Source organism: Malania oleifera, chromosome 5 (genome assembly GCF_029873635.1).
Source record: "Malania oleifera isolate guangnan ecotype guangnan chromosome 5, ASM2987363v1, whole genome shotgun sequence".
NCBI lineage: Eukaryota > Viridiplantae > Streptophyta > Magnoliopsida > Santalales > Ximeniaceae > Malania > Malania oleifera.
Window position 1 is genome coordinate 107,609,682 of NC_080421.1, and position 14,556 is coordinate 107,624,237.

General features: G+C 36.2%; 1 protein-coding gene across 2 annotated transcripts in view; it reads left to right on the forward strand.

Moving 5' to 3' along the window:
• Positions 1-5,410: 5,410 nt before the first annotated feature.
• Positions 5,411-14,556, forward strand: part of LOC131156777 (ubiquitin-conjugating enzyme E2 32-like) — a 31,022-nt gene continuing 21,876 nt past the window's right edge. Inside the window, exon 1 of one of the 2 annotated variants that reach the window (XM_058110721.1) lies at positions 5,411-5,901. The gene's annotated coding sequence lies outside the window, so the exon portion shown is untranslated. The remainder of the gene's footprint in view (positions 5,902-14,556) is intronic. The other variant, XM_058110723.1, reaches the window with a different exon arrangement.

Genomic DNA, 14,556 nt, shown 5'->3' on the forward strand with positions numbered 1-14,556 from the left:
TGAAAAAAAATTATATTACTATTTATGTATTATTTTAGTTAGTATGTTTCGCTTTTCTAAATCTCTTTATTATTGTTAATTTATTCAAATTTCGAGCCTAAGCAAAGTTGAGTTTGTTCCCTTTAACATTAAAGGCAACAACTATCTCTCATGGATTCTTGATGTAAAAATTCATTTGAATGCAATGAACTTAGGAAATACAATATTAGATGGAAATTCCACATCCCAATATGATCGCACTAAAGCCATGATCTTTATCCGACATCATTTAGAAGAAAAATTAAAAACAGAATACCTCATTATTAAAGACCCACTTGTCCTATGGAGAAATTCAAATGATAGGTTTGACTATAAAAAAATAGTGATTTTACCAAAAACTCGATATGAATGGTTGCACCTAAGGTTGTCAGATTTTAAAACTGTTAGCGAATATAACTCAGTTCTACATAAAATTAGCTCGAAGTTAAAGTTACATGGAGAAAATATTACTGATGAAGACATGTTAAAATTTTTTTTTACTACTTTCCATCCCACTAATATGCTCCTGCAACAACAATATAGGGAAAGAAAATTTACTAAATTTTCCGAACTTATATCATATCTTCTTGTCACTAAAAAAAAAATAACGAGCTTTTGATGAGAAATCACCAAACCCGTCCAACTAGTTCGACCCCATTTTCTGAAATGAATGTAAACACATATCGTGGTCGAGGGCTAGGCCGCAGGAATGGTCGTGGGTATGGTCGCTGTCGTGGTCAAAATAATTATTGGCATCGACGTAAGGTAACAACCCCCCAGAAGAGGGATGACCCCCAGAAGAGGGCAAATGATCAGAATCAATGACTCAAACACTATGAAACTAAATGTTACAGATGCGGAGGAAAAGGTCATTGGTCACGTACCTGTCGTATGCCCAGACACTTGGTAGATTTATACCAAGCATCCATAAAAGAAAAAAGTAAAAGAGTAAAGAAATTGAAACAAATTTTTCCGATAATATTGTTCCAATGGACCTTGATACTGAACAGTCAAACTCTGCATATCTCGATGTTGCTGATTTCCTTGTAAATCCAGATGAAAGTAATGATGTAATATTTTAGAACACGTATATAGTAAGTGATACTGTATTTTGATAAATTGTTGCTATTATTATAGTAATGAGTTTTTAAAATATTTGCTGTAGTGAAAATTATCTTAAAGCTTTGAACGAGCCTAAGATGTCTATGAAAGAAGTTTGTTTAGCCGACAGTGTTACAACACAAAATTCTCTGAGATAGAAAATATTTCTATTATTTGAAAATATCATCAACACATGTTAATACAATATCTGGGTTTACAAATTTGATTGAAGACTCTGGGAGAGCTAATAAAAGTTACCCAATGGCACTTTATTACAAATTGATGAAGCTTTATACTCTAGTAGATCCAAAAAAAATCCGTTAAACTTTAAAGATTTAAGACTCAATGGGTATCATATTGAAACCACAAATGAAGGCAGTAAAAAATTCCTTTACATTACTTCCATTATATTTGGGAAAAAACAAATTTTAGAAAAGTTGTCAATCTTGTCTTCTGGACTATATTATACAAAGATTAAAGTAGTTGAATCATATAATGTCTTGTACTAGAAGTGCAATGACCCAAAGTTATTTACACTTTGACATGATCGTCTTGGACATCTTGGAGATGTAATGATGCGAAGAATCATTGAAAACTCATATGGTCATCCACTTAAGAACCAAAAGATTCTTTTGTCTAGAGATTTCATGTGTACTGTTTGCTCTCAAGGGAAATTAATTGTCAAACCATCTGTTTCGAAAGTAAATTTTGAGTCACCCAGTTTCTTACAAAGAATTCATGGTGATATATGTAGACCAATAAATTCACCATCTGGACCATTTAGATACTTTATGGTTTTAATTGATACATCTACTAGATGGTCACATGTTTCTCTATTTTCTACTCGAAATGTTGCTTTTGCTTGGCTTCCTTCTCAACTGATTAGATTACAAGCTCATTTTCCCGATTATCCAATTAAATCGATTTGTATGGATAATGTTGGTGAGTTTGCATCCCAAACTTTTGATAACTATTGCTTGTTACTTGGAATAGATGTTGAACATCCTGTTGCTCATACCCATACACAAAATGGATTAGCCGAATCTTTTATTAAGAGACTTCAACTTATTGCTAGGCTTATGATTATGAGAACAAAATTGCCCATATCTGTTTGAGGATGTGCTATTCTTCATACTGCATGTCTAGTTCGTATAAGACCAATTGCTTATGATAATCTTTCACCCATACAATTAGCCTCTAGGAAACAACCTGATATTTCTTATTTAAGAACTTTTGGTTGTATAGTATATGTTTCTATTGCCCCTCCTCAAAGAACTAAAATGGGTCCTCGACGTAAACTTGGTATCTATGTTGGTTTTGATTCTCCTTCTATTATTAGATATCTTGAACCTTTAACAGGTGACTTGTTTAAAGCACGGTTTCAAGATTGTCATTATGATGAAACGGTATTCCCTATATTAGGGGGAGCAAAATTAGTGAATGAAGCACAGTGTGAAATCACATGGAATGCCATGAGTTTATCTCATTTAGATTCTCGTACAAATCAATGTGAACTTGAAGTTCAAAAGAGTATTCATTTGCAAGGGATTGCAAATCAGTTACCTGATTCTTTTGTAGATACCAAGGCAATACTAAAATTTTATATACTTGCTGCAAATATTCCAACACATATTGATGTCCCTGAAGGACAACAGCCGGCTAATAAATCTAAACCGCAAGTTAAACGTGGAAGGCCTACTGGTGCAAAAGATAAGATTCCCATAAGGAGAAAATTAAAATCTGTAAACACTTTAGAAGAGGTTACAGAGGTAAGTAATCCAATCAACATTCACAAACCCATTTCTCCTTAAAATGAAATCCCTATTATAGAATCTCTTAAAGAGAAATCTCCTCCTAAAGAGGAATCTTCTGAAGAGAAAACTCCTAAAGAGACAACCCCTGAAAAGGGACGGGTACCTGAAAATAATAATGAGATCTCAATACATTACATAGGAGAAATGTGGGATAGAAATAAAGTTGTTGTCAATAATATATTTGTATATGCAGTAGCTACTGACATTACCAAAAGTAATGAGGATCCTGAACCAAAATCTGTGGATGAATGTCAATATAGAAGTGATCAACCAAAATGGAAAGAGGCTATCACATCAGAAATAAACTCTCTTTTAAAAGAAAAGTTTTTTGACCTATAGTCCAGACACCAGAAGATGTCTAACCCGTTGGATACAAATGGGCATTTGTACGCAAGCAAAATGAAAATAATGAAATTACTCAATATAAAGCAAGACTTGTGGCACAAGGTTTCTCGCAGAAACTCGGAATTGATTATAAAGAGACATATTTTCCTGTAATGGATGACATCACTTTTAGATTCCTAATTGGCCTAACAGTTGCTGAACAACTGAGCATGTGTCTTATGGACGTAGTAACATCATACATATATGGATCGTTCGATAGTGAAATTTATATGAAAATCCTTGAAGATTTTGAGTTTCCTAAAGCAAAACCTAGTAATTTATATTCAGTCAAACTCCAACGTTCCTTATATGGATTAAAGTAATTTGGGCGCATGTGGTACAATCGATTAAGTAAGTACCTAGTGAAAGAAGGATTCATACACAATCTAATTTGTCAATGCGTTTTTATTAAAAGATCAGAATCTGGATTTGTTATAATTGCTGTTTATGTTGATGATTTGAATTTAGTTGGGACTTTTGAAGAGCTCACTAAAATTGCTAATTATTTAAAGGCAGAATTTGAGAAGAAAGATTTAGGAAAGACAACATATTGTATTGGCCTACAGATTGAACATTTAAATGGCGGAATTTTTGTTCATCAATCTAAATATACCGAAAAGGTATTGAAACAATTCTATATGGATAAAGTTCATCCTTTGGGATCTCCAATAATGGTGCGATCACTTGATGTTAAGAAAGATCCATTTCGACCTAGTGATGAGGGGGAAGAATTACTTGGTCTTGAAGTACCATATTTAAGTGCTATCGATTCTTTGATGCATCTGGCAAATTGTACTAGACTTGAAATTGCATTTGCTGTAAATCTACTAGCAAGATATAACTCCGCTCTTACTCGATGATACTGGAATGGAATTAAATACATTCTACGTTAAATTTGAGAGGTACATTTGATTTGAGTCTATTTTACTCGTTTAATTCTAAATTTCAACTAGTAGGACATACAGATGTTGGATATCTATCTGATCCTCACAATGCTAAATCTCAAACTGGATATGTACTTTTTTATGAAAAAATGGTTATATCTTAGAAATCAGTGAAGCAGACAATTACAAGAACATTCTCCAATCATTCTGAAATATTAGCTATTCATGAAACTAGTAGAGAATGCGTGTGACTTAGATCAATGATTTCTCATATCCAAGAAAATTGCAGCCTTCAATCAATCAAGGATATTCCAACAGTTTTATATGAAGACAACGCCGCATGTATAGCTTAACTGAGAGGAGAATACATAAAGGGTGATAGGACAAAACATATCTCTCCAAAATTTTTCTATACGCATAAACTTCAGAAAAATGTCGATATAAATGTACAATAGATCCAATCAAGTGATAATCTAGCAGATTTATTCACCAAGACTTTGCCAACTATAACATTCAAGAGACTAGTTCATCTTATCGGAATGAGACATTTTAAAGATCTTGTTAGATAAGTTAATATATGTGTAACATCCAAGGGGGAGTGTGATGCAATGAATGGTGGATGTCACCATCCGTGTCTTCAACATACCTGCCCCATCTCCCTCATGTTTCCCATGCATGTGAATCCATTATTATTATCAGACAAACCCACTTGTCCTTTTAATTATAAAAGAATATATTACTTGCTCCTCCTACGGTTATATAAAGGGAATCACCTGATTGAGATAAGGAGAAAAAAAACGAAGAGTGTAGAGTGCAGAATATTGCGCGTGTAGAAAATAGAGAAGAAAGAAGCAAGAGAGAAAAGAGAAAGTGAGATATTTTGTAAGGTAAGAAGGTGAGATATTTGTACAAAAGATAGATATATTTTATAATTCCTCTTAAAATAGTAGATTTCAAATCTCATTCGCCCATGGAGTATGTATAAACCGAACCACGTAAATTCAGTCTCATTTTTATTTATTATTTATTTATTTTTATTTTTTATTTTGCCTGTTTTCATTATTTTCTGATTATTTACGTTTATTTATTTCTATATTATTTTATAACATTAAGATTTTTATAATTTTTTTAAAATAAAAATTATAAACTAAAAAAATTTTCTAAAATTAAAAATCATTTATTAGAGCTATACGATACATTGAAACACTTGTATAATCTTGCCAACAAACTTTTCAATATTTTTTAATATTAATTTTTTGGACCTAACAACTTAATTCATTTAATTTGATAGATTTGACATATAGCGAAACTTGCCCAAGAAGCCAAAGTGACTTGCCCAGGGGGCAACCTATTCATTTATTAATTATTTATTTTATTTTTTATCATTTGTTACTAATCTCGAGGATTTTTGAATTCCAATCCGCAAAGAAATCATCTCCCGACAAATAGTTTTCTGTATTAAATATTAATTCACATTTCATCAATTCAAAATAGCAGGAAAATAGGCTGGGTGTAGACGAACACGCTCAATCTGGAAAATAGATTGCTGGAATCCAAATTCCCGGAGGTGGAAATGGCGGACCAGCGGTGATGATTCAAGCTAAGTACTCTGAGCCTCGGAGGTTGTCACGGAGTTAGTACATGGCTGAAGCACATCACCGACATAGGCGCCTCTGTTTTCCGGTTAGCGGTCCCTGACGGTATGATTTCTACCTTTTATTCCAGCTTCAATAGCGTCATCTTCGAAGCCAGTAATATTCATTCCTTTTACGGTGCTGGAATGGTTAGATTTGGGGCTGCAGGGTAGATGATGTTATGTTTGATCTGCATGCTCTTGACATGTTTGTGAAAATGTCTCAATGGTTCTCGAATGCTTAAATTTGTGCAGCGGTGTTTATGAGGCTATGCTTGATGAACCTACACTTGAACAGCCCCTTATCTTGTTTGTTAAAATGTCTCAATGAAGGACTAATAGATTAACTGGTATCTGTTTGATGCATCTGCTGTGATGTGTTTGTTAAAATGTGTTAACCAATGTCTATTATTAGTTTGATGTAGCTTTTTTTGATTTGTTTGTTAAAATGACTGAATGAATGCCAATTTTATTAGCCTGAGTCATTTTAAAATGCCTGCTTGTTATGTTTTTGTTAAATTCCCTCAATGATCTCTCCTTGGGTAATGCCATTCTGAATAGCTACTATGTATCTATCTTTGTTCATGAAATTTTTTTTGTCTTGTTACCCTTTCATGTTTTTCATTAGAGAAATATCTACACTTTCCATTTTCTAATTATTGTGTAATTATTATAGAGCAGATATTTAGGAGTAATTTGGGATCTTGTTTCCTTGACACATGTATATATATACACCCATGTAATGCTGAATAATAATATAGAGAAAAATATTTTTCTCCAAATTTCACATGGTATCAGAGCATGGGAGAATGGTTACATTCAAAACCTAGTTTTTTTCTAACCTTCTTTGCCGTCGCCATCTCATCCTCCCTCCGCTCGATCACCGATTCTGCGTCGTCGTCTGGACGTGGTTTTCCCATCCGATTTGCAAGCCCTTAGTTTTTCCCTCTCTCATTCTCTTGTCCGACATTCCTTGTTTTTTTAGTTTTTTGGCATCCCCTTCAGTTCGTGCTCAGTTTCTGGCAAACCACCGTCTCTCTTTGTTGCTATTTTTTACTCCGGCGATTTGCCTCACTTTCTCAGTCTTCACGACCCGTGAGAAGCCGAGAAGCTCACCAGTCACCTTCTCAATTTTCGCTTCTGCCCCTCTGCACTGCGACTCTGTGAGTTGCTGACGCCAGTCACGCCACGCCGAGTCTCTGTCTCTTGACTCCCTGTTTTTTTTTCGGCATCTCTCGGAGTTGTCTCAGTCCGGTTGTCTTCTCCGGCCAGACCCCTTCGCTCGGCGTACGCTTAACCTCTTCGGAAGTCTCTCAGTCTCTCGTTTGTTCTCAGTTCTCGGCGTCTTCCACCTTCTTCGACCTCATCTCAGTGCACCGTTAAGTCGCCGGCGTCATATCTCTCCTCCCAGCTCAGTTATAGCTCTCAATTTCGGTACTCACAGCAGCTCTGGCATCGTCTCCATCATACCTCAGTTATCCAACAGTTCTTTCCCATCTCCGGTGCAGTCTCTCTCAGTTCTAGTTCGTCGTCTCAGTTGGTTTCTGTTCGTAGTTTTTCGGTGATCCATCTTAGCTCTGTTTTTCCGGCGATCCAACCATCTCAGCTCCGGCGGCAATTTTTCGGTTGATCATTTTCGGGTGACATCTTTGCTTGTTGCTCCGACTCCGGCATCATTCTTGTCTTTGGATAGTTTTCTAGCAGTAGATCCTCAAGCTCACATCCTCTCTGTTTCTCCGCATCTCCACTTGGAAAAGAGATCAGATCTGACCCGATTCGGTAGTTTGTTTCTCCTGAATTAATCTGCAATATGACCAACATCACATCTGGTTCTTCAATGGTTGCAAATATTGTCATAGGTTCTTCATCTTCTTCTGAGATTGCTATCCCTGGACTCATCAGCGAACAATACCGTCAACTCTTGGATCTTTTATCGCCCTTGAACACCAATTTTGCCAATTTTGCTGGTAACCTTGCCTCTTGTCACTCTGCTTCTTTTTTTAATACTGAATGGATTGTCGATTTAGGTGCGTATGATCATATGACTTCCAATTTGTCTTCTCTTGATAATATTAAAATTCTTAATTAGCCATGCCCCATTAAGCTTCCAAATGGTGACATTGTTCTTGTAACTCATATCGACACTATGCGTTTTTCTCCTAATTTCTCTCTTTCTAATGTTCTTTATTTGCCTTCATTTAAATTTAAGTTATTGTCCATCAGCAAACTTACCACTGATCTCAATTGTGTTGCTATATTTTTTCCTACCTTTTGTGTTTTTTAGGACCTATCAACGAGGAGGCTGATTGGAACGTGTGAAGTACGGGATGGATTTTACCATTATAAACCTCTCTCCGCCTCAGTTTTCCACTCTTAGCGTGTTTCTGACCCTACTCTTTGGTATCAACGTCTTGGTCACCCTTCTATCTCATGCATTCCGAAAACCTTAAATATTTCTTCTTCTCATTTACCTTGTGATATTTGTGCTAGAGCAAAGCACACTCGTTTACCTTTTTCTTTGAATACAAATAATAACACATTTTGTTTTAATTGGATTTATTGTGACATATGGGGTAGTTATCCTACAACTTCACTTTTTGGTGCACATTATGTTTTAACAATCGTGGATGACTACTTGTGTGCTACATGGGTCTATCTTATGCATATGAAATCTGATACTTTCTCTTGTCTTAAAAATTTTTGCGCCATGGTTAAAAATTAATTCAATTGCACCATTAAGCACGTGCGCACTGATTATGGTAGAGAATTTCTATTCACTCCACTTCAAAATTTTTTCCATGATCAAGGCATTTTTCACGAGCGCACATATATGGATACACCTCAACAGAATGGTGTTGCCGAGCATAAACATCATCATCTTCTTAATGTAGCTCAGTGTTTACGTTTTCAAGTTAATCTTCCCATCTCCTTTTGGGGTGAATGCATTCTCACAGCCACTTATTTAATTAACCACACTCATTCACCCAGCCTCAATCATAAGTCCCCTTATGAATTTCTTTTTCAGAAACCACCATCGTATACACACTTGCGAGTGTTTGGGTGCTTGTGCTATGCCCAAACCGTTCGCCAACATCTCGATAAATTCTCTCCTCGTGCTCTTTGATGTGTTTTCTTAGGTTATCTTGCTCATCATAAGACTTATCGTGTATACAATCTTGATGACAAAAAAATTTTCGTCTCCCGTGATGTCACTTTTGAAGAAAATGTTTTTCCCTATCATCTCATACCTCCAACTCCTACATCCTCTTCAGCCCTTCCCCTTCCTATTCCTGATATACACCCTTCCTACCCTTTACCTATCCAACCATCCACACCTACACCCTCACCCTCACCCCCTTCCCTACCACCCCCTCAACCCATCTCTTCACGGCCCAAACGAGCTATCACACATCCTTCTTACTTGGATGATTATATCTGTCTTATTTTACCAAAGTCTTCCATGACTTCATAGGTTTCATGATCTTCCTCAGGTACGGTTCATTGTCTCTCCTCCTTTTTATCTTATCATCGTTTTTCTGATGAGCATATGACTTTTCTTTCTATTATGTCCCAACATCCCGAATCCACCTCATATTCTCAAGGTATGCTACACCCACATTGGCGTGATGCCATGGCTTCTGAAATTCAAACCTTAGAAGCCAATCATACATGGGTTCTTCAACACCTTCCACCTAAAAAAAAATCAATTGACTGTAAATGGGTGTTCAAAATAAAAATTCGGGCCGATGGATCCATAGAGCGACAAAAAGCTCGTTTGGTGGCCAAGGGCTACACTTAGGTAGAAGGTTTGGATTATCATGACACTTTTGCTCTTGTTGCTAAATTAGTTACTGTTAGGTGTGTTCTTGTAGTGGCTGCAGCTCGGAATTGACATCTCCTTCAATTGGACGTCAATAACGCTTTTCTCCATGGTGACCTTGATGAAGAGGTTTATATGACCCTTCTATCGGGTTATTGCAAACAGGGGGAGACTTGTGTTTGTCGTCTTCAGAAATCCTTTTATGGCCTTAAGCAAGCCTCTCGCAATTGGTTCTCTAAATTATCTTCTGTTTTACTTACTGAGGGTTTCATCCAATCTTAGGTTGATCACTCTCTTTTCACTCGCTCTCGGGGTCAGTCTTTTACTCTTATACTTGTTTATGTTGATGACATTCTCATGGCAGGAAATGATCTCTCCGATATTAGCACTTTCAAGGCCATGCTTGCTCAAAAATTCAAACTAAAGGATCTTGGCAAGCTGAAATATTTCCTTGGCCTTGAAGTTGCTCGCTCTCCCACTAACATATTTCTTAATCAACGAAAATATGCTCTTGACATCCTCACTGATAGCGGTCATCTTGGTGCTCATCGTGCCAACTTTCCCATGAAACAAAATCTCAAGCTCACTAATACTGATGGTGATCTTCTCTCTGATCCAAGCTCGTTTCGGCGACTCGTTGGACATTTGATATATCTCACCATCACTCGTCCCGACATTGTATTTCTAGTCAACATTCTCAGTCAATTTATGCACCAGCCCAGACGACCACATTATGATGCTGCTATACGTGTTCTTCGTTACATTAAGGTATCTCCAGGCCAAGACTTATTTTTTCCTACTGCCAACACTCTTCAAGTCTCAGCCTATTTTGATTCGGATTGGGCTAGTTGTCCCCTTACTTGCCGCTCCACCACTGGTTTTCTCGCTCAGTTGGGCACTAGTCCAATTTCCTGGCGCACTAAGAAACAATTTACAGTCTCTCGCTCCTCCGCCAAAGCTGAGTACCGGGCACTTGCTTCCACTACTTATGAACTTACATGGCTCAAAACTCTTTTAAATGATCTTGGTGTACTGCATTCCCAGCCTATGCTCTTATATTATGACAACCAAGCGGCTCTTCACATTGCCCAGAATCCTGTTCTCCACGAACGTACAAAACATATAGAAATCGATTGTCATATTGTTCATGAAAAGTTACGGGTTGGCCTCTTCTTTACTAAGCATATTCCTACCCACAGTCATCTTGCCGATATCTTCACCAAAGCCTTGGGTCGTGAACATTTTCAAAACTTATCATGCAAGTTGGGCATTACGGATCTCCATGCTCCAACTTGAGGGGGAGTATTAGAGAAATATCTACACTTTTTATTTTCCAATTATTGTGTAATTATTATAAAGCAGATATTTAGGAGTAATTTGGGATCTTGTTTCCTTGAATCATGTATATACACACATGTAATGCTGAATAATAATATAGAGAAAAATGTCTTTCTCCAAATTTAACATTTTTACTACATTTGGAAAAAAGCTTAATCAAGCAGCGTAAGATGAAAAATTTCCTACTTTCTCTCATTTGGTAAATTTAGTTGGCTTTCAATAGCTATTCTATTTTATTAGAGTTAATTTTTATTTCAAATGACATGGCTCCATCCTCTCTCCCCTCTTTCCATTCTCAAGGAACATATCAATAGCTAAAAATCAGGTTTTATTGCTACATTTTGTGATTTTTGAAAGTGAATTTGTTTCATATTTGCAGACACTCAAGATCAAAGGTGAATTCGAGATAGTTCTTGAGAAATCAGGAGTTAGGCTTTTGGGTAATTGTGTTAAGGCTTTGGTGATATATAGTTGCAGTAAATATAAATAATCCAGCAAGATGGTGACAACTTGCTGAAAAAAAGATGTTGGAATTGGTGTGTTCCCAAGAGGGGGGTGAATTGGGTATTTAAAAATTTATTTCTAGGTTCAATTCAAATCCACAATCAGTATCGCTCAACCTAGGATCTGTCTAAGCAAATACCAATTACCCAACAATGTAAAACTGAGCTGATAAACAAACAGATACAGCAGACTCAGTATTTCCTAATCATTCACAATAATAAAAACTTAGCATTCAAGTACATAAATTAAATTGCGGAAATTAAAATCAGACACAAGAAATATTATCGGGGTTCGGCCAAAATTGCCTATGTCCCTGCCTTAAGCTCACATGCAAGAGGATTCACTAAATGCTTACTTAACGGGTGGAGCGACACAGATTACACTACCCTTTCCTTACTAGGCAAGGGAATACCGCAGGTCAGATTCATAGGGCTGACCCCAACCTTTACAGCCACATCTTAAAAAGGTGTACTCGGTTTTTCTAACCGGATCTAAACCATCCGGTGTTTTCTTAACTGGGTCAAAGCAATCCGGTGCACGTTATAGACTAGTGCAATCCTCTTTGGACCACACGTCGGGAATACAACAATATTCAATAAATTTTGTACAAATAGGATGCTTAACAAGCAAATGGTGTACAATATGAAGCACAAATGCACTCACAGATGATATGAAGTGAAGCTCAAGTTAGAATGTGTATTTTTCAAATGAAACTTTTCTCCAAAATATTTTTCAATGAAAGGTGTAGGGGAAATAATTTTTGCAAGATAAAGATTTTTCTATGAAAGCACAAATGCAAACAGACTTTTCCAAGCACAAAGATATATGAATGAAAAGTATGTGCTCAAGACTTTCAAAGATAACTGATAGAAATTTTCTTCCAATAATATTTATCAACAAAATTATATGGGAGAACTAAGAATCTTACTCTAAAAAAGAATGATATTCAAAGTATGAATATCGAGAGTAAAATGCTTTGAATAAAAATGCTCTAAATAAAACCTGTCTTTCAAAATAGATTTTTCAAATGAAGAATGAAAAGAGAGTTAAATGATTTTTGCTTTGAAGTAAGAATCCTCGAGATATATGCTCTCTTTTTAAGTTTTTTTAAAAGAATAATGAATAAGAGAGTATATAGGAATGAAGTACAAAAATTAATTTTGAGAGGATTTTCTCAGCTAATTTGAATACTTAAAAATGAGTAATGAGGGGATATATATAGACCTTGGAAGATTTTGACCGTTAGGGACATATTAGGGATTTTTAAAAATGTTTAATTAAAATTTAACCCTGATTGCCGCGGTAAAAAATTATGAACCTGAGAGGTTCGGTTGACCGTGGGATAGTGACTGGTCGGCTGAGTCAAGGCGATTTTCGATCCTTCGTAGGTTTGGTCGACCGAGGCTTAGGTTCGGTTTGCCGGGCTTGAAGTTTGGTTGGTCGTGATAAATTTGAACTAAATGGTCTGTTGGTTGAGTACAATGAAAAGTACAATTTGACCGTTCGGTCGACCGTGGATGGTATGTTCAAAACTAGGTCGGTTGACCGAGCCTTAGTCAAACTTTGACTTCAAGCTTACGGTGTGGTCGGTCGACTGTGAAACCTCAGTTCAAAATCGGTTGGTCGACCGAGTCAAGTTAAGCTTTGACTTCAGGTTTTGAGTGTGGTCGGTCTGCTAAGGGCTATAACACATAATTGGTCAGTCGATAAAAAACCAACGTCGGTTGACTGTCTTTGTGAAATTCATTTTAGCTCTAATCTTTGACCCTAACCAATTAGTTATTAAGAAAAATTTTTTTCGTGAAAAGTGTTGGTCCTTAGGGTTTGTCTACGGTCATCCTGAGCTTGGCATTCACATCATGTATGCTATGCATTATTACAAACCAAAATATAAAAAACAAATGCATTACAAGTGAAAACAAATATGCCTTCTTCTTTTGCTCTTTAATTCATCGTGGAACACACCAAGTTGTATGTGCTTTAAGTCCTGTCTTGGCTTCCACTTCTCCTTTTCATGTGTGCGATATGAGATATAAACCTGTTTAAGAACTCAACACACACATTAGATCCTTGTGCTTTGTTAGTATCAAAACAGAGATCGAACTCAAAAAGTCAACAAATGATTGCTTTCGTCATACTCTGGGCATAATATCAAGCCATTGCATACCTTTCTTAAATGTGGAGAAAATGTTTGAGAACTCATCATTGATGGAAGATATCCTATGAATTTGGTTTCTAAAAATGGAGTCATTTGTATGCAATTTAATCTGCAACCCTTTCCAAAGTCTTATGACGTATCTTGGGTTGATAACTCTATATGTTTGTGATAAATCTAAGTTCCTATCAAAATGAATGAATATTTTGATAATACTTGGTGTGATGTCATACCCATGAATATTGGCCATATACTCCTTGGTTATACAATTTGGGTGTGACTCAAGGATTTAAGAACATATGTCTTTCATTGTAATAGTAAGAAGATTGTTTTGAAGCCCGCCCTACCAACCAACCAAGACAGAATTTTTTAGAGTTACTCAACTTGAAGACACTGCAAGGAGGAAAATTCATGTGCTTGAAACATCCAAGGTCTTCAAACACTATTATGGAGTTTGTCGTTCTCGACGAGTTCATTGATGCCAATTCCCAATTTAAGCCTATGGTGCTAGTGCTACAATGGAACATGGTTTCTTCTCTCACTCTAGCACTAGCTTTTGAAGAGTCTAAGTTTGTTCCTTGCCTCAAATCCACCAACATTTCAAAATTCTTCAAGGCTGTAATTTTTCTAATTGGGGGAGATTTGATCTAGAACAAGAAGTAAGATCATGGGAAGATCCTTATTGGAGAATAATTAAGAAGAACTAGGTCAAGGGATTGTTGGGTTTAGTTAGTAGTTAATTGTATGTTTAGTTTAATTAGTATAGGATTATGAGTATTTTAAGGGTATGTTTGTAGTTTCATGTAATTTTAGGGGTATATGTGTATGTAAAGAGGGTTTCCTATAAATATGTGTGAAAGCCATGTTATAGGTAGTTGTTGATGAATTTGTATTGAGTTGAACAT